Source organism: Schistocerca americana, chromosome 3, assembly GCF_021461395.2.
Source record: "Schistocerca americana isolate TAMUIC-IGC-003095 chromosome 3, iqSchAmer2.1, whole genome shotgun sequence".
Lineage (NCBI taxonomy): Eukaryota > Metazoa > Arthropoda > Insecta > Orthoptera > Acrididae > Schistocerca > Schistocerca americana.
Genome location: NC_060121.1, coordinates 37,087,238 through 37,109,366, shown reverse-complemented (window position 1 = coordinate 37,109,366; position 22,129 = coordinate 37,087,238).

Below are 22,129 nucleotides of genomic sequence, written 5' to 3'. Positions count from 1 at the left end.
ACAGTGGATGGAATGTCCTCGCTCGGATCCAGCTGGTCAGCGTCGACTGCTCGCCACGTGCTACCGCTGCCATCTAGCTGCTGGACACGACCGTCCTTACACGGCCTCACATCGTAGGTGGATAAAAACGTGTCAGATTAGAAACGTGCACTATAAGAAAAGCTATCACATAATCTATATCCATACTACTGAATCTATAAATTTCAGCAAAGTGTCGTGGGCAACTATAGCCTTTGTCATTGTGGTCACACGGAAGGATATTGTTTCGAAGGTGTAGAATGCAACGTGCAACATATGAGAACAAAATTGGTCGTTTCTGAGCTTGGCTTTTAGATGAACAGTCAAGTCTAGCTCACTTATGCACATGGAATGTTACGTGTACTTTTGTTACAACTAGAGTCACTTGGTATGAGCGGAGTACAACGAGAGTCACTTGGTATGTGCGGAGTCCGACAGCACGTACGGGCTTTCCTTGGGTCTGTTAACTACAGAGGTTATTACAGCGTCTGGAACTGGTCCCAAATGATACTGCGAGAACAGAGCTGTATACTTCCTGTCCCGTACCTTGTACATGTTCATCAACTTTGGTGGAATTTCTGTATAGGGCTTGTCTTTCATGTTTTCACGTGCAACGTTGTTGTCACTGATAACTTCAGTCTAGTTCCATATGCCTCGCTTAACTTGTCCGTCCTGTCCAAATCTCGATCTCTGCACATCTAGTGCAACATTCCTCAAATTGAATGTGCTTACTGTACTCAAGCTTTGTCTCCCTCTACTTACTGTCTCCCACACAGAGAGACAGTTACTTCCTGCCATATATGTTGATCGATTAGTCGATCCGCATTCTCTGTATCAGTATACTTCAACAGTTCTTCTTTTCATATCTATTCTGTTCACTGTAAACGGTTCACGTCCATAAAGCGATACATGGCAGACAAATATTCTGAGGTTTCGTGGCACTTGGTGTCTGACTGCTAATCCAGAGTTCTGAGGTACAGTCCCCAATCTCTACTGGAACTCTTCGTATCACCTGCTGCTTCTCTTGCTACACGAATGATTTTTTGGGTGAAAAGTGCCCCTCTCTATCTGCACCTGTCATCTCGATAACTAACCTTCGGACTGATCATAGCCACATTTTAACACTTTTTTTCTTTTTGAAAAAAGATTTTCTTCCTATTTCCACTTTACTGACTTTAGCCACTGTCGTACAGACATCGTCAGTTATTTTTCTCCCCGAATAGCAAAACTGACAGGATACTATTACTTTACCAATTCCTTACCTAGTTCCCATAGTGTCACATAACTCAGTTCGACTGCACTCCATTACTGTGCCTTGTGTTGTTGCTATTGTGGTCTTCAGTCTGAGACTGGTTTGATGCAGCTCTCCATGCTACTCTGTCCTGTGCAAGCTTCTTCATCTCCCAGTACCTACTGCAACCTACATCCTTCTGAATCGGCTTAGTGTATTCATCTCTTGGTCTCCCTCTACGATTTTTACCCTCGACACTACCCACCAATACTAAACTGGTGATCCCTTGATGCCTCAGAACATGTCCTACCAACCGATCCCTTCTTCTAGTCAAGTTGTACCACAAACTCCTCTTCTCCACAATTCTATTCAATACCTCCTCATTAGTTATGTGATCTACCGATCTAATCTTCAGCATTCTTCTGTAGCACCACATTTCGAAAGCTTCTATTCTCTTCTTGTCTAAACTATTTATCGTCCACGTTTCACTTCCATACATGGTTGCACTCCATACAAATACTTTCAGAAATGACTTCCTGACACTTAAATCTATGCTCGGTGTTAAAAAATTTCTCTTCTTCAGAAACGCTTTCCTTGCCATTGCCAGTCTACATTTAATATCCTCTCTACTTCGACCATCATCAGTAATTTGCTCCCCATATAGCAAAACTCCTTTACTATTTTAAGAGTCTCATTCCCTAATCTAATTGCCTCTGCATCACCCGAGTTAACTCGACTACATTCCATTATCCTTGTTTTGTTTTTGTTGATGTTCATCTTATATCCTCGTTTCAAGACACTGTCCATTCCGTTCAACTGCTCTTTCAAGTCCTTTGCTGTCTCTGACAGAATTACAAGGTCATCGGCGAACCTCAAAATTTTTATTTCTTCTCCATGGATTTTAATACCTACTCCGAATTTTTCTTTTTTTTCTTTTATTGCTTGATCAATATACAGATTGAATAACTTCAGGGAGAGGCTACAACCCTGTCTCACTCCCTTCCCAACCACTGCTTCCCTTTCATGCCCCTCGACTCTAATGACTGCCATCTGGTTTCTGTACAAATTGTAAATAGCCTTTCGCTCCCTGTATCTTACCCCTGTCGCCTTCAGAATTTGAAAGAGAGTATTCCAGTCAACATTGTCAAAAGCTTTCTCTAGGTATACAAATGCTATAAACGTAGGTTTGCCTTTTCTTAATCTAGCTTCTAAGATAAGTCGTAGGGTCAGTATTGCCTCACGTGTTCGAATATTATACAGAATCCAAACTGATCTTCCCCGAGGTCGGCTTCTACCAGTTTTTCCATTCGTGTGTAAAGAATTCGCGTTAGTATTTTGCAGCTGTGACTTATTAAACTGATAGTTAAGTAATTTTCACATCTGTCAACACCTGCTTTCTTTGGGATTGGAATTATTATATTCTTCTTGAAGTCTGAGGGTATTTCGCCTGTCTCATAGATTTTGCTCACCAGTTGGTAGAGTTTTGTCAGGACTGGCTCTCCTAAGGCCGTCAGTAGTTCTAATGGAATGTTGTCTACTCCTGGGGCCTTGTTTCGACTCAGGTCTTTAAGTGCTCTGTCAAACTCTTCACACAGTATCATATCTTCCATTTCATCTTCATCTACATCCTCTTCCATTTCCATAATATTGTCCTCAAGTACATCGCCCTTGTATAGACCTTCCATACACTTCTTCCACCTTTCTGCTTTCCTTTCTTTGCTTAGAACTGGGTTTCCCTCATAGCTCTTGATATTCATCCAAGTGGTTCTCCTTTCTCCAAACGTCTCTTTAATTTTCCTGTATGCAGTATCTATCTTACCCCTAGTGAGATAAGCGTCTACATCCTTACATTTGTCTAGCTATGCCTTGTTAGCCATTTTGCCCTTTTGTCGATCTCATTTTTCAGACGTTTGTATTCCTTTTTGCCTGCTTAATTTACTGCATTTTTATACTTTCTCCTTTCATCAATTCAATATTTCTTCTGTCACCCAAGGATTTTTACTAGCCCTCGTCTTTTTACCTATTTTATCCTCTGCTGCCTTCACTGTGCCTATACTTTTATTTTCATGTTGCCGTTATGACCTCTTTTCGGCTTCTTTTCGGAACACTATCCATTCCGTTCAAGAGATCTCTGAAATCCCTTGCTGTAACCTGGAAATCTAGGATTATCGTCTCGAAGTGAAGTAATACAGTGTCCGAGTAGAGGAATACTACGTGATACGTACTACTACGAGATTGGTTATACGTATTTTGTGTTTAGAAGAGCAGTTAGGTCTAGATATTCACTCAGGTTATTCATGCACACAGACGGTTAGGGTCGGTAAGTGCGCCGTCCAGTGGCCTGCCGGCGGTTAGTGCGTGGTGTGGGTGGGGGCGGGGGTGGGGGTGGGCTTACCTGTGCCGTGTGGGGGCGGGGCGGGCGCTGCCGGCGGCCGCGGCCGGCCGGTCGCGGGGCGGCGGCGGCGGGTGCGCGGCTGCGCGTGGCTACGGCTGCCGGGCTACAGCTGGCCGCGGCGCGCCTTGCCAACAGAAGAGAAGGCCACGCGTCACCTCACCTCACCTCACCTCACGCCGTGCTCAGCTCGGGCCGTCCGAGAGGCAGCGAAACGTGCTACGTATCTCGACACCGTGTAACAGCCAGCAGGTCGAGGAAGCACACAGTACGGGATGTCCCTTTCAGTCCTCCCACACTTCACAGATCCAGGGCTGTGATAATGAGCATTTTACAAAACTTGTATTCCTGTATCAGACACGCCAGCTATTGACGCAAGAGTACAGCGTGATCGACTGAAACGAAAATGGCGACTCCGCAGCAGCGTGCACAAGCTGTTTTGTGCTATGCAGAAACAAAATCGTCGATTTCTGCGTAAAAAAACTATCGTGCGTTGTACGTATGTGGTTCACCTGATATGACAAGCCGCGCAGAGCGGCCGCGCGGTTCGAGGCGCGATGTCACGGAGTGCGCGGTCGCTCCCGCCAGAGGTTCCAATCCTCCCTCGTGCGTGGTTGTGCGTGTTGTTCTAAGCGTAAGTAAATCTAAGTAGTGTGTAAGTCTGGTCCCTTAGCAATTCAAACACAACTTTTTTTGATACGACAATATTTAAGGAAGTGTAAGTTTCAGGCAAATGAAAGTGTTCCGAAGCATTACAGCAGTGCACATCGTAGCGTTTTCGAAGAGATAGTGGAGGACACGAGACAAGCGTTTCGCAGAATCACGTATGTCAATGCGGCAGGCGACTAGTGGGTCTAAGTGAATCCAGAGAATCACTGTATCGTGTACTACACCAGCGTCTTCTTTGTATGCTTTCATAGTGAAAATACTGTAACATCTCGTGCCAAAGGACAACGAATATGCTGCAGCGTATTGGTATGAATGGAAAGATGTTTATTTTCAGATGAGGTGAGCTAACCTTTCAAATATCAGGAACGGTTAACGTTCATAAGTTTCAGATTGGGGCTCACAAGGCCATGAATACCTAAATGTACGTCTGATATGACTAATGCACGGCAGGACGCTGGACCGTTCTTGTGTGCAGAAAACACAGTGAATGGGTCAGTGTATCTGGACTTGTGGGAGCAGTTTGTATACCCTCAGATACAAGACTTGCAACCAGTCTCATTTTCCAGCAAGATGGAGCTCCGCCGCAGTGGTCAGTGGCTGTTTGCGAGACACGAATTTTTCCCAGTCGCTGAATTGGACGAGGAGGGCGCACTGCCTGACCACTACGTCCCCCAACACTATCCCACTGGACATCTTTCTGTGAGGATTCCTGAGGTAACACGTCTATGCGACCAAAGTGGACGATATTCTTGTGTTAAGACAACAGATGAGATTACAGCAGTGACCGAGGACTTGTTACAAAGAAAATGGCAAGAAATTTAGTACAAACTCAGTATTTTTCATCCTATAAATGGTTTAAATATAAAGGTGTATTGACGATTCTTAAATAAATTGTTTGACATGATCTAGCCTATGGCGCAATTTCATTATTATATCTACTCTAACATTTCTTCCTGGACCATCGAAATGTGCGAGACTTGAAAGGGACAGCCGGCATGTTATTCCTTAGAATGGAAATGACCGAAATTGTGCTAACTCTTATGAATGTCTGAAACAATCCTGCCTTCAGTCCCAAAATAAGATTATTTCGATTATGCATAATGACATGTTGTGCTCTGTGGATCCTCATTTCGGTGCTTTGGCTCTTACGGCGTCGGCACGCATCTCCTGATATGGTATCTCACATCAAGTGTTTTCATTGAGATTTAATATATAGTACAAACAATTGATACTATGATTACAATACGTTACTGTTACGAACAGAAGCATTTCTTACCACTGTAGCGTTGTCAAATAGCTCCCAAAACACAGAAAATGATACAATGTAATGTGGCGAGTAAAAGCACAACATTTAATAATGCAACATAATAGAAGCACTGCAAACATATAAATATAACTGACAGCTTTTGTACACATCACTTGCTCACTATATTGAAAGTAGAAAATTACAGAGGATGCTAAATTACTTGAGGTCTTCTTCGGGAGAATTCGTTAATAAAAACTTTATACTATTCAAGTCGTTTTATTTCAAATAAACGTCCCAGAATCAAAGCCTAGTGATCAGCTGCGCTCTCTCTAAACTCTGTGGTCCTGAGATCGTTTCGCATCTATGTCATAGAACTTTTTAACTCGGAGAATGGGTTTTTGTGTTTTCGTAATCATTTTATCTCATCTTTACCAATGCGCAAGCAAGTAGCGTCAAGTAGAAAGACTTGTACTAAGTGGGTAAACAACCCTGTATGTGCTCTCCCAGCTAATTACGCCATACGAACATTTCGTTTGACTGATACACAAGAAATGTCACAGGTATGGATTTTCCCTTTCCTGGAAGGGCCCCGGCGCCACTGCCTTGCGTACGTGAGCACAGCAGTGGCTCACTCCAGGCTGTCACACGCTTACCACTCGGAGACAGTGTCACAGGCAGCTCTAGAAATCTTGTAGGTTTCCACACCTACACCGCCCTGCACTTCATGGAGATTGGCAGTTGCACACTTGTAAATGACCTAAGGCCGAAATCTATATTGTGGAATAGTTATACAGTCAAATGGCGGTTCAAACTTCCAATTAGCACTACTGTTACAACATCACTATCAATCTGGTTAGCATGATACTGGAAATGTGCTTATGAAAAGTACCAAAATTTGGTTCTAGCGCTGTAACTTTGTATTTCAGATCTCTTCATCCACGGTACTCAGTAATATTATCGCACTCATCAGGTTTATTTGTCACGTACATCAATCTGCTATGTCGTGGCAATTACTGTTACATGTCGCTGACTACTCATTCTAAAAGTATCCGCTAGAAAAACTGACTGCATAAAAGTGCATGTGTACCAGAATGAGGAACTACACATGGTCTACACAACAATGCCAAATGACAGCCACCCATTTACCAAATTTCATTTTCACATACTGTAGCAATTTTTGTAAACAAAATGACATAGTGCGCCTTGGGAAGAAACAATATATGTGAGACCAAAGGTAGGTCAAACACAAATAAAAGCACGACTACAAATTCAGAATGATGTACCAGCAAGACAACAATCAGAAATTGTTATGATTCCTGTCATATTCAACAATCCTATCTCATAAGATTGAAGTTTGTTGTAGACATTCTTTCTCTTTTGGTAACTAGTTAAACTTTATTGTATAGATTAAGTATATATATATAATATTTAAAAAATGATTTATCCACTGTTGATTTATATATCAAATACTCCAAAACAAAGAGATGCGAGCTAACATCCCGAAGATGTTCGGGCTCACATGCGGTTCCTCTTCGTTGAAATGTCTTGGCTCAAACACGTCTACGGATTGAACCGCACGTGTCGCATTACACGCCCTAAGTTAGACACTTGTGACCATTTGGTTAAATTGTCTGGCTGACTGCAAGTTTGAAAAAATACAAAGTTAACATGACATATAATACCAGTAATAATAATATCGGGAAGTAAGCTAACGACCCATAAATGACGTAGGCCACACAGTTGTGATTTTGTTTAATGTTTATCCATAAAGCAAACTAATAGCGAAAGTGGTCGTATTTAGAATAACTGTTAGACTCGAGCGCATAACCATTAACAATCTCATTGTGAATTAAAAGTTCAACACCCCACCTCGTTAACGATGCGAAAAGTTCACACTAGGCGCGTGGCTGCTCACTGCTCAGAGATGAAGTCCCGGGAAATTTTCTAAGTCGTTTCACTTCCCAGCTGCCTAAAAACCGACTGGTGTCTCCAGCCGAACTGTGCCCTTTGACGCCTCGACCAGAACCGTCCCTCTCTGCCCGTCTCCGGCCGCATTGTCCCGCGCGCCGAACATCGTCACTCAACTGACTAGGGCAGTTCCCTTTCCTGAAACCGTCCATCTGATTGGATACAGCTTATTCTACATTATTTTACATTTTAACATGTTTAAATAATAAAAACTTGACAACTTTCACGTTCTAAATAAAGTAATAATAATACCCATTACATAATAAACGTTAAATTCTGATACATAAAACCAATACAATTTCCTTCTAAGCTTTGAATGCCACGGCAAGTAGCCTTGCATCAATGTGCTTTCTGATAAATAAATAAAGAACAAAAGTAACTATTATGCACTAAACTTTACAACAATTATTCTATTACCTAATGATTCAATAACGTGTCATTCAGTCATCATTCAGTGTGTTTTGTGTAGAGGAAATGATGATCCGATGCTTAACTGTAAATACTGATAATTTAAATCTACTATATATTTTAAACAAATGAAGATACAGAGTTGATATTTACAACGTTCGTCATTTTAATGATGTGCTTCTATATGAAGTGTCGTTCGTTAAGATCTACCAAAGCGTTCAGATTTTAGCGTTCAGATCTTTGTTACAAAATTTGTTAATTTCACTTTAACAGTAAATCCTAACTATTACAGATAAGATCAATATTCAAGTTTTATTGGGATCACCATGAAAAGTTATGGAGGATGGCAGATTAAAATTACTGTGGCTTGATTCCCTGAATTAGTACAGAATTAAATAGTTTCCATAAATGTTTCCCTTTATGGCTGATCTTAGGTCCGCCATATTTAACACTGCTACGTCTTCTCAGTCACAAATGGCTTCTACTGGGTTTCCCTGTGACGTAGGTTCTCGTCTGTCTCACTCGCACACTACAGCGCTTAGGCCTCAGTAGAGCACAGACGCCTGTGAGTTTCCCCACCTCGTGGTGAATCTGCGCCCTTTGTGGCATCCCGTACTGGATGACAGGGTTCGTTTCTCAATTCATGAAGGCTGACCCTTTCGGCCATATGCTTAAATAAGAGGGTAATGCTCGTTAACCCTCAAAGACAATCATTATACTGCAATTAATGCTTTATAAAACTCCATAAGTGATAGAGGTGACTATAAAGAAATCGTGATATTTTCAATGTACAATGTTACACAAAAATCCTGACCGCCAGTCCACCGGCAACCGCCACCCAACAACACGCCACCGCCACCCACCGCCACGTCGAGCGCCGTCGGACCAGATGACCGCGGTGGGGCGCTTCTGCTGTGAGTCTACTTAACAGCTGTCATTTGCTTGTCTCAAGTCCGAGTATTTCCCTTGGATTCTGTGAACCATATGTAACCGTTGTAAAATAGAGTCGCAATGGAAAAACGCCTAACATATACCATGCTGATCGCTTTCGGTTCAGTAAAGAGGTGAAGGCAGCTCGAAACCTTTGTACTGTTTGTGGGGTAAGTGCTTTCTGGTTAAACATGTCAGTAAAAGAATTTTCTTGTCTCGAGAAACCTCATTCTGGAGCGAATGATTTTCAACATTCAGGAACTCGTGACAATTGCTGTCACTTGTGACAAATGGCGACCATTTAACAGTCGTCCAAGATTTGCATTTAATACGCAAGGTTAATAAGTAATGTTTCCGAATAGTGCACGCACTGATTCAAAGCAACATAAATGAATGGGTGAATATTAACGCATATTTACTTGGACATAATAAATTCGCTCACTGAGTATTCCCATGCTATATTCTCACTTAAAAAGAAATGTACAACAAAAGGCAGATGCTCTAACAAAGAACATTGACAACATAATACTTTTCATCTGGTGGCTCAAAATGAGTGTTGTGCACCACGAACTCTTCCCCAGGGGTATATCCATCGCAGCTGGTACTTGTTGCCAACAAATCAGACACCTTTCGGTAACAGTGTAAGAAAAACGACCGACACGACAGCATCACGTGTTACTACTACACAATAACACTGTCTGATGACGTCACAAACAAACAGTTCGTGAGTTTGTTTGTGATGTTATCTCTCACGCACTTATTGTTGTGACCTGATGTCCTGAAATCTTTACCTCTCCCGTTGCTTATCGAACAACCGTCAAACGAATTCCTTTCTGGACGATAGTTTGATGATATCTTAGTAGCAATAGGTCTTTACTGGCGTGGGATCGGTAAACTACCTCACCGTTCTCAGACTTTTTTCGATAGTGTGAAGGAATATACAGTGTGTTCCAGGAGATGGTCAATAGAACAAGAACGGTTATTCGAATCAAAAATATCTAGTAAACATGGGTTCTGAGAAGCACACCTTAACAACTATGAGCTCTTCTACTTCAAGCTTTTCGCTTTCCGTATTGTGAGAGGAGGTAGTATGGACGAAAACAAGAAAAAATAGTCTGCTGGACATGAGCTCTAAAATGCATACCTTAAGACCTACGAGCACTTGTTTAGTAGGAGAGAAATGATCCATAGTAGCGAAGATGTACAACTGTTCATTGGACGCATTTTCTTATTTGGGTGCATAGTTGCATATTAACACCTCTCAGAATATGGAAAGCAAAGAGATTCCAGTGGAAGCCATTTGTTTCGCAGTATCGAAGATGAAGAAGAGCTCATAGCTCTTATAGAATATGCATTTTAGAGCCCATGACTACTAGAATTTTTCACTTCGAATGATCGTTCCTGTCATATGCCTGAATACTGACTATTCGTCATGGGAAACCTGTATTGTGCAGAATTAATGTCTCCTGAGTTCTACTGTTGCGTTCAACTAACAAAGTAAAACGCTATTAAAACATGTACTGTAAGAAGAGACATGAAATACACCTTACTGCAATAACACTACGACGTATCTCTAGTCTACTAAAACATTAAGTATCTGTAACACGAGTGAGGGTATATTCTACATCTTTATTCTTCATGTCGACATATTTATTTCTCAACATAGTCAATGTGGTGATGATATTTCTCCCAAAGAGATCAGTCTGTTGATACTGGCAGTGTACAACGTTTGACTTTGTTGACGAAGCCACAATCTCACTTCAGCTCGAAATGCTTCAAACCATAAAAAAAGCGCTCCGTCTTCACGCCACGAGTGGCCTACCGGGACCATCCGACCGCCGTATCATCCTCAGAGGAGGATGGGGATAGGAGGGGCGTGTGGTCAGCACACCGCTCTCCCGGTCGTTATGATCGTATTCTTGACCGAAGCCGCTACTATTCGGTCGATTAGCTCCTCAATTGGCATCACGAGGCTGAGTGCACCCCGAAAAATGGCAACAGCGCATGGCGGCTTGATGGTCACCCATCCAAGTGCCGGCAACGCCCAACAGTGCTTAACTTCGGTGATCTCACGGGAACCTGTGTATCCACTGCGGCAAGGCCGTTGCCCTCAACACTATCAAAGAGGATCCCTTAAAGGTGTTCTTTAAGTTTTGGAAACAGACGAAAACCGGAAGGAGTATGGTCGGTATTGTATTGAGGTTGATCAACGAGAGGGAACACAAGGCGCTGATTTTTTGCAAACGTCGCTGCAGTTGTGCGCGGCCTGGCATTGTCATGCTGAAGCACAGGATGTTCCATGTGTTGACGATCTCTTCGAATAAGAAACTCAATTACAGTGTACTGTTTCTCGTACACCAGCATAGTTACACTACACCCCACCATGTTACATGCTACAGTTTAGAACCCTGTATCGGCTGAGGGCTGCAGATATGCAGACATCAAGAATAAAGGTTTAGAATGTTAATAACGTTTGTTTAGTTTTCAGAGCACTTTTTAGCACACTCCTATGATGGAGAAGATTTCTTAATTGAAATGCTGCTTGTAACTTTGTCACAGAAAACCAACAAAAATCTAGCTTTAAGAGAGAGCAGAACCGTCAGCAGAAGCCACCACCACTCTACAAGAGATGATGTTACCTTACAGCTAGCAAGAAGCTGTGCTATGTATTTCTCCCTTATTGTTCCAGTGGTGGCTAGGAGAGATAAATGACAATTTAAAAGACTGCATTAGTTTCACTTTTCGCGTGGAACGACTTTCCTGGGTTCAAAACCATAAATTGATCATAATGTGTCACATCTTTTGTGCAAATCACTCTGATTAATTATTCAATGTCACAAAAAACCAAGCGAAGTTAGCAGGATAATTTTGTGCTAACCATGGAGTAAGTCATCAGTCACATAGTTGCCAAACCTATTCTGCGCAGTTACCAAAATACAGTTATGCTTCTAGTAGGAAGAGCTGCAGCCGATGATTTCCTTGGAGCTAAGAAGTGACTACACCTTTCATCTCAAAGGTAGGGCTGTAATACCCAAAGTATACGTCAATTAGTCTTACTCACATGTCTGTAACTAGGTTTAGAAAGTAGAACGTTGTTACTAATGATAATCAGGTGCACCGACTGCATAATAAACATCATAATCCAATAACTGTCACAGTTATTTGTATTTTTCTATTTAACCGTCCTGAAAACTGAAAAGCTCTTTCACCAGATAGGATTCACATTTTTGGAGCATTTCAGAGTTTATATTGTGAACATTGCAGGTAGGACACACATGTGTTGGCACTATCTACAAAACGTAGGAACCCAACTGAACAGATAACAACACAGCACTGATGGCAAAACGAGAACATCCACAGAGAGGCTTTATAAACTATGAATAGCATAAGTAAACCATACACCACGAACAAAACAGTGGACTCAAAAAGGAGTGGAGATCGAAAAACAAGCTAATATTAATACAGAAGAATTTGTAGCCATAACTTGGAACAAAAAACACAGAATGCTGACGGTGTTGCACTAGAATAAGAAGCCCTTCAGCAAAGATGTCATTCAGTCTGAAAATAACGACAAAAATCATGTAATCGTTATGATTACAGTATTACCACTTCTGATGGTTAGTCAATAAAAGAAAAAAAGCGTCAGTGTTGAATAGCTTTCAACTTGCAGTACGCTTAAGACAGAGACAACCAAGCTGAGCGTGTTTTTAATTTTCTATGCAGCACAGCACCGTCGACGAAAGCGCTGTTAATTTAGTCCTTGATGGGTTCATAACAACGACGCCTCTAGGCTCCCACAATATTCATAAGAGAATTATCGCGGTGTAGTTGGAAGGCTGCCAACGGCCTTGCCGCACTGGTGACACCGGTTGTCGTCAGATCACCAAATTAAACACTGTCGGACGTGGCCAGCACTTGGATGGATGGGCGACTGTCCAGGTCTGCCGATAACTGTTGGCAATTGGGCTGCACTCAGGCCTTCTGAGGCCAACTGAGAAGCTACTTGATCCAGGCGTAGCGGCTCCAGTCACGAAAACTGACAACGGCTGGGAGAGCAGCCCTGACGACATACTTCTCCGTATCTGCCTAGAGAGAGGCCAGTCGGCTGAGGATGACACGGCGGTCGGTCGGTACCGGTGGGTCTTATGAAGCCTGTTCGGACGTAGGGGTTAATGTGATAGTAGATGGTTGCCTTTCATAAAAGTGGCGACACCTCCCTGCACCAGCATTTGCTCTGCTTCACCTGCTTAACCTGAAGGGAACCTTATCCACCCAAAACTCTATTAAACCTGCACTACCCTCAAACTTTTCTCAACCCACATTGGACCATCGTGGGAAGCTACAGTGCCAACCTTCCATGAGCGAAAATGTAGAACTTTAAAACGAGCACACCTGGTAAGCTGAGCGGGAGTCTCGAAATCACGCACTGAAATGTCACTCTGCTGCCCCATGGAATCTGTTGAAGTGGCGGGAGAGGGGGAGGGGTAAATAATGGACTTATCAAATTAAACTACGAACAACACAAAGGAAGAACATCCCGCCTGTATGGAACATGAACTACAGAACTTGGAAAGGAGCATACTCAGAATCAGTGAGACGTGGCTCAAAGGCGATGGGACTGCGGTCATTAAATGTGAGTACCTTCCATTACAGAATAACTCAGAAGTATCTTGGCATACTGGCGACATAGCTCTGCTAATTCGCAACAGGAGTTAATACTTGATCACCAAGGGCATGTCAATTTCAGACAGAGTGGCCTACATGATCCTTGAAATGAATGCTGTTTACCTTTCAAACTATTTGTGTCGTTGCACATATTTGCATTTGAACTGATGAAGAAATAGAACAGTTCTCTGGAGAGCTGACAGCAGCAAAAAATTCAGTAAATACGTTTCCCTTAATACTTGACGATATTAATACGAAAGCAGGAGTGAACTCCACACAAGCTATCCTAAACTTTGGGTTTTCAACGAGAAACCAGAGAAGACAAATGATGATGTATTTTCCTAACGATCAACAGAAAAGTTGACAGGAGTGGAGCTGAACGAACATGACAGACATTACAAGTAGCCGGCCGGTGTGGCCGTGCGGTTCTAAGCGCTTCAGTTTGGAACCGCGTGACCGCTACGGTCGCAGGTTCGAATCCTGCCTCGGGCATGGATGTGTGTGATGTCCTTAGGTTAGTTAGGTTTAGGTAGTTCTAAGTTCTAGGGGACTGATGACCACAGATGTTAAGTCCCATAGTGCTCAGAGTCATTTGAACCATTTGAACATTACAAGCATTATCCGAGCAGCAGTAAAGGAAGTCAGTACACTCCAAAAACCTAAAAATCCGAGTTTCAGTCTCGGAACATGACAGCTTATAGACGAAAGATGAAACACTGACAGAGACGCACGATAATACAGCGGCCCTAACGAAAATATAAAGAAGGCGATCAGAAGTGATTAGTCGAGGTGACCATCAGAGCCAGTGTGAATATGAGAGTCCTTCGTTCCACTCTATGAAAAGACGAGCTACTCATCCACGACATTGGGAACGGCTTAGGAGAATTTGTTACTGAAGGAGACAAAATTATAAAAACTGTCGACGGCTTTCATCGAAAGCTCTACAATAAGTCAGTGTCAAGTCGAAGCTTGTATGATGAAAGGTGAGGATTTGTTGTGAATCGGAAGAAATGGAATCTATCATTGAAAGTAAAGAGGAGGCAGCCCAGAAACAACTCGAGGTTTCTTTGTCGCCACGAGAAGGCCAGATAAAGCACGAAATGGTTAAAATTGGGAGAGGGACGAAGGAGCACCCCTAATTCTATAGAATAAATATGTCGAGGAAGGGAAGATCCCATTGTCATGATGTTGTTGTTGTTGTCTACAGTCCAGAGACGGGTTTGATGCAGCTCTCCATGCAACTCTATCCCGTGCAAGATTCTTCATCTCCCAGTTCTTACTGCAACCTACATCCTTCTGAATCTGCTTAGTGTATTCATCTCTTGGTCTCCCTCTATGATTTTTACCTTCCACGCTGCCCTCCAATGCTAAATTTGTGATCCCTTGATGCCTCAGAACATGTCCTACCAACAGATGCCTTCTTCCAGTGAAGCTGTGCCACAAACTCCTCTTCTCCCCAATTCTATTCAATACCTCCTCATTAGTTATGTGATCTACCCATCTAATCTTCAGCATTTTTCTGTAGCACCACATTTCGAAAGCTTCTATTCTCTTCTTGTCCAAACTATTTATCGTCCATGTTTCACTTCCATACATGGCTACACTCCAAACAAATACTTTCAGAAACGACTTCCTGACACTTAAATCTATACTCGATGTTAACAAATTTCTCTTCTTCAGAAACGCTTTCCTTGCCATTGCCAGTCTACATTTTATATCCTCCCTACTTCGACCATCATCAGTTATTTTGTTTCCGTAATAGCAAAACTCCTTTACTACTTTAAGTGTCTCATTTCCTAATCTAATTCCCTCAGCGTCACCCGACTTAATTCGACTACATTCCATTATCCTCGTTTTGTTTTGTTGATGTTCATCTTATATCCTCGTTTCACGACACTATCCATTCCGTTCAACTGCTCTTCCAAGTCCTTTGCTATCTCTGACAGAATTACAAGGTCATCGGCGAACCTCAAAGTTTTTATTTCTTCTCCATGGACTTTAATACCTACTCCGAATTTTTCTTTTGTTTCCTTTACTGTTTGCTCAATATACAGATTGAATAACATCGGGGACAGGCTACAACCCTGTCTCACTCCCTTCCCAGCCGCTGCTTCCCTTTCACGCCCCTCGACTTTTATAACTGCCATCTGGTTTCTGTACAAATTGTAAATAGCCTTTCGCTCCCTGTATTTTACCCCTGCCACCTTCATAATTTGAGAGTATTGCAGTCAACATAGTCAAAAGCTTCCTCTGAGTCTACAAATGCTAGAAATGTAGGTTTGCCTTCCCTTAATCTATTTTCTAAGATAAGTCGTAGGGTCAGTATTGCCTCACGTGTTCCAACATTTCTGCGGAATCTAAACTGATCTTCCCCGAGGTCGGTTTCTACCAATTTTTCCATTCGTCTGTAAAGAATACGCGTTAGTATTTTGCAGCTGTGACTTATTAAACTGATAGTTCGGTAATTTTCTCATCTGTCAACACCTGCTTTCTTTGGGATTGGAATTATTATATTCTTCTTGAAGTCTGAGGGTATTTCGCCTGTCTCATACATCTTGCTCACCAGATGGTAGAGTTTTGTCAGGACTGACTCTCCCAAGGCCGTCAGTACATCCAATGGAATGTTGTCTACTCCCGGGGCCTTGTTTCGACTCAGGTCTTTCAGTGCTCTGTCAAACTCTTCACGCAGTATCGTATCTCCCATTTCATCTTCTTCTACATCCTCTTTCATTTCTATAATATTGTCCTCAAGTACATCGCCATTACATAGATCCTCTATATACTCCTTCCACCATTCTGCTTTCCCTTCATTGCTTAGAACTGGGTTTCCATCTGAGCTCTTGATATTCATACATGTGGCTCTCTTTTCTCCAAAGGTCTCTTTAATTTTCCTGTAGTGAGATAAGCCTCTAAATCCTTACATTTGTCCTCTAGCCATCCCTGTTTATCCATTTTGCATTTCCTGTCGATCTCATTTTTGAGACGTTTGTATTCCCTTTTACCTGCTTCATTTACTGCGTTTTTATATTTTCTCCTTTCATCAATTAAATTCAATGTTTCTTCTGTTACCCAAGGATTTCTACTAGCCCTCGTCTTTTTACCAACTTGATCCTCTGCTGCCTTCACTACTTCATCCCTCAAAGCTACCCATTCTTCTTCTACTGTATTCCTTTCCCCCATTCCTGTCAATTGTTCCCTTATGCTCAGTTAGTTAGTTGGTTTGGGGAAGGAGACCAGACAGCGTGGTCATCGGTCTCATCGGATTAGGGAAGGATGGGGAAGGAAGTCGGCCGTGCCCTTTCAGAGGAACCATCCCGGCATTTGCCTGGAGTGATTTAGGGAAATCACGGAAAACCTAAATCAGGATGGCCGGACGCGAGAGTGAACCGTCGTCCTCCCGAATGCGAGTCCAGTGTCTAACCACTGCGCCACCTCGCTCGGTCCTTATGCTCTCCCTGAAATTCTGTACAACCTCTGGTTTAGTCATTTTATCCAGGTCCCATCTCCTTAAATTCCCACCTTTTTGCAGGTTATTCAGTTTTAATCTACAGTTCATAACCAATAGATTGTGGTCAGAGTCCACATCTGCCCCTGGAAATGTCTTACAATTTAAAACCTGGTTCCTAAATCTCTGTCTTACCATTATATAATCAATCTGATACCTGCTAGTATCTCCAGGATTCTTCCGCGTATACAACCTTCTTTTATGATTCTTGAACCAAGTGTTATGCTCTGTGCAAAATTCTACCAGACGGCTTCCTCTTTCATTTCTATCCCCCAATCCATATTCACCCACTATATTTCCTTCTCTCCCTTTTCCTACCCTCGAATTCCAGTCACCCATGACTATTAAATTTTCGTCTCCGTTGACTACCTGAATAATTTCTTTTATCTCATCACACATTTCATCAATTTCCTCATCATCTGCAGAGCTAGTTGGCATATAAACTTGTACTACTGTAGTAGGCATGGGCTTCGTGTCTATCTTGGCCACAATAATGCGTTCATGATGGAATGCAGAAATGGAAAGCAAGAAAAGACGTCTAATAACCATGAGCTCTAAAGTGTAAACCTTAAGAGCTATGACAGTTGTTTATGTTCGCTGCCTGGAACATCTCTCTTGTTCTAAACAAATGCTCATACGTCTCAAGGTATCAAGGTATACACTTTAGAGACCATTTTTATTAAAAATATCTGTTTTTGTTTTCGTTCATACTACCCCCCCCCCCCCCCCTCAAAAAAAAATATGGGAAGCAAAGAGCCTGCACAGTATCGAAGATGAAAACTGTCCATAGTATCTACGTTAGAACCTGTATCTACGAGACTTTTTCATTCGAATGATCGTTCTTGTCATCTCCATGAATATTTACCATTTCTCCTGGCAGACTGTGTGTTCCTTCACATTATTTAAAACAGTCTGTCAATGGTGAGGTAGTTTACCGATTCCACGCCGGTGGAAATGTCCTGGTACTGAGTTAAAGAGGTCGTCAAATCAGGTTTGAACTCCATTTTCGTCAAAAAAGGAATTTTCTTGAGGGTTGTTCGATAAGGAACGGGGAAGATAAACATTTTAGGGCATACGATCAAAACAATAAGAGCGTGAGGGATGACTCCCCAAACAAATTGCCGGCCGGTGCGGCCGAGCGGTTCTAGATTCTTCAGTCTAGAATCGCGTCATCGCTACGGTCGTAGGTTGATGACCTCAGATGTTAAGTCCCATAGTGCTCAGAGCTATTTGAACCCAAACAAATTGATGTATAGTTTGTGGCAGGCGCAAAGTACGTTATTGCGCAGTAGGGACACTTGATGTAGTGTGTCGCTCTGTTTTACTTACACTGCGATCGAAAGGCGATGGACATAGTTCCGGGTAAGAGTTCGTGGTGCACAACACTCATTTCGAGCCACCAGATGAAAAATACAGGACGTTTCAAACAGAATGATCTGATTTTGGACAGCAATAGTTACGAAAAATGGGAATTGCCGGGAAGGAAATAAGCGTTTTTCGTATGAGTCTGGTCTATAGTTCGGCAAATCACCGTTGGATGTCAGTCAGTTCGCCTTTTCAGCTTCCAGTCAGTCAGAATTAACATGGCGTCCTTGCAACAGAAGACGTTTTGAATGCTGCACTTCGCAAATTAGTGAGTCAGTGATTTCAGTCCAGCGTGCTTTTCGTCAGCATTTTGACACTTATCCGCCTGCACCCAAAAACATTCATCGTTAGTATCTCCAATGTGAAGACGCAGGATGCTTGTGCGAAGGTAAGAGTCAAGGTCGACCTCGCACTGCTGATGACATGGTGGAAATACTTCGGCTAACATCTGAGCGGAGTCCACGAAAGTTTACTCGCCGCTCAAGCAGGGAACTGGCAATGCCTCATACGACTCTCTGGCGAGTGTTAAGGAGTCGTTTGGTCTATGAACCATACAGACTACATTTAGCTCAAGTTCCTCAGGTCAGTCATAAAGAGAAACGGATTGACTTGAGCTATGTACTGCTAAAGGACATGGAATACGATACGTTTTTACCACAGTTAATTTTCAGTGATGAAAAATCATGTTAGTGGTAAAGTAAACCGACATAACGTGTGCACATGGGGACTCAAGAACTCTCATTAACACGAAATACACCCACATAAAGTAAAGGTTCTTCGTGCCATTTTTCCTGGAAAAGTGTACGGTCCCTCCAGTTTTGAGGAAACCACAGTGACTGGAATTGTCTGTCTTGAAATTCAGGAGAACTGGCTTTTTCCACGACTTCAGGATGTACCTCCACCAATCGGCACGACAACGTACGTCAGTTTCTCGGTGACGCCCTGCTTCGACGCTGGACAGGGCGCAAGGCATCCCGCGACACTGCGACACTGCGATAGCCGGACATGACCCCGTGCGATTTCTTCTTGTGGGGATATGTGAAGGAAAGTGTGTTCATCTCCCCTTCACCTCGTGACTAGAAGAAGTGAAGAACAGAATAACGGCCGCCATAACTTCTGTAAAAGCAGATACATTGTGTAACGTATATGACGAATTTAACTGTCGTCTAGAGGTTGTTCGTGCTGCTGCTGGTGGCCACACACACCATTTGTAGTAGTGTAGCTAAAACTTTTCATTTTGTATTTCGCAATCCATCCCCTGTTTGTAGTATGTTTTTATCAATAGACTAGCGAATCTGGCAACGTATGGGAACTGGATGTACCCCCCCCCCCCCCCCCTCTGTCCATCTCCTCCTCACCGCCTCTCTCTCTGTATTTCACCCTCCCCGATCCCTGTACATCGAAGTTCTTGGCCAGAAAGCTATGATGCTAGTGGCTGTGGTGGCAGCTACAGTTGTGATAGTTTGACCTTGACGCTAGCACAACACAATCCTGGATGTTTGTGTCGAAAAAGTGTCTACTGTCCCGACATTGACCGGCGGTGCATCAGCGGCGTAATCCACTGTTGGGTCGTGTCTGAACCCCAGACGATCAGTTCCAATTTTCACGTTTCGTCGTCTGTTTTGTCCACGTTCCACATTACTTTGTGCATAAGCTCCAACTGAACGAGTGGAAATCGACTGTATCTGTTGTTCTGGAGTCACAATGGATCGCGCTAGAGAAATTCTTATTTGACTTTCCTAAAAACGCTGTCTACGCTCTTCGTCAGCCTCATTGACTCGATGGCTTGCGTAGCGCGTATGCCGACCGATATTTCGGAGCCTCACTGAAGGCATTTTTCCAAAGAAGTAAACCACGAACTGAAGTCAAATGATTGTTCACAGCACATCAAAATACCACGAACTGACATCAATTCATTCCTTGCAACACACCAAAGATATGATCACCCTATTGAAATATTGCTTTCTATTGTAATCTTTTTCGCAAGACATCAGTATTCAATTATGAATTGTTGTTTTTATGAAAACCTGTGACACCATAAATGTCAGTCTGAACATCACATTTCTTTCATTGAGATTTTCATACAGCGTAAGAGAGTTTGCCTGCATGGCAGTCTTTCCCTCTACGGTCGCTTGCCTCATTCCCGTCAACTCGCCGGCGGCAGTCAACATCGCATTTTGCTTCGAATATCGAGATGTTTTTGCTTCGGAGATGTTTGACTGCTCAGTTTCTCTACTTTTACGCTCACCACATGATACACTCACAGGAATATTATTTAACAGAGCTCTAGTCTTCTACGTTTTGCTTCCACATAATGGTGGTAACTACAAACCAACTCACATAACAGTTATCGGCAACAAATGTAGTTTAATATTGCCCTCACAGATTAAATAGACAGCCGGCACGGTGGCTAATGTGAACCCCCATCAGCCGACTTGCTGTCAGCTTTGATGGAGCGTACAAGAATATGCCCTGCCGTCTACCGCCAAGCAAACCAGTTATTTCAGGAGTAACATAACACAGACAGAAAAGTACTTGTTCTGAGATCTATCGTACATCAGATTATGAGGAGACGCGGAAACACCTTTAATGTCTTCGGCAAGCTAAGTTATGTAAACCGAGTTTTGGAAAGACCTCTACATACGCATGAGACTAGTTTTGCAAAAACGGGCTGTGTTCTCTGCGCTATAATCCTGAAATCAAGTTCTGCTAAAGCTGGCAGTGTAGGCTTACAGAGGAAGGGAAACACAATGCATTAAGAAAAAAAAACCTATTTCAAACAAAAGCGCATAAAGCGCGTTTTGCGAAAACGGTCATCAATTACGAAACAATACGTCTCGATCAGTAAGTACCAGCACGAATCCGAAAGAACAGTTCAAGCCATTCCTGGCCCTGGCGGAAGTCAGATGCTGGTTGATACGCCACCAGTTGGTGGCTAAGCGAGAACACAAAGTGTTCAGACGAGAACTGCTGCAGAAAGTCTGTGGGAGAGAGGCTGTGTACCAGGAATTGTACCAGGAACCGATAGCGCCAGGATTTCGCCAGGAACAGTTCCAGCCCATTCACCTCCACCCCTCCCCCCTCCACAGTACACAACAATTACCGAGATATATCCCGCCCTTTTACCCCCTCTGCAGCGACTATGGATCTTCTTTGGGATCTTCTCTTAGACTGCATAGTCTTTGGTCTTCATCGCATGTTTCCAGTTGACCCACGTGGTTCATTGCGTTTGTTTGCACATTACAGTAGCGAGCAGTGTTTTACCTCTTTGTAGTATTTGTGTCTTTGCAGCATTTGTATCTTTTAACACATTTCCTTGGACATTTTAGCAGAGTACTTGTGCATTGTATCAGTATTCGCGTTTTTCCGCGTTTCCCTTGTGACTTCTCCAACGTTTACTTCGTTGATGTAACACTATTTTACAGCTTGTGCTTCTTCGTTGCAACAGTGTTTTGAAATGAGTGCTTTTAAATGTGACATTAGAGGAAACGAGTACAGTTACTGCAGGCCTCTGAAGCCACGTATTTCCACACCGAACCCACAGAAGCGGAGCGAAATAATGTCTTGTGTTAAAAATAACGAACAATCGTCTTCCTATCGGTGCTACTTATGTGACAATGATTTTACTTAAAGTAGTCTACAGCACTACCAACAAAGTATTTGGGGTGGCCGTGCGGTTCTAGGCGCTACAGTCTGGAACCGAGCGACCGCTACGGTCGCGGGTTCGAATCC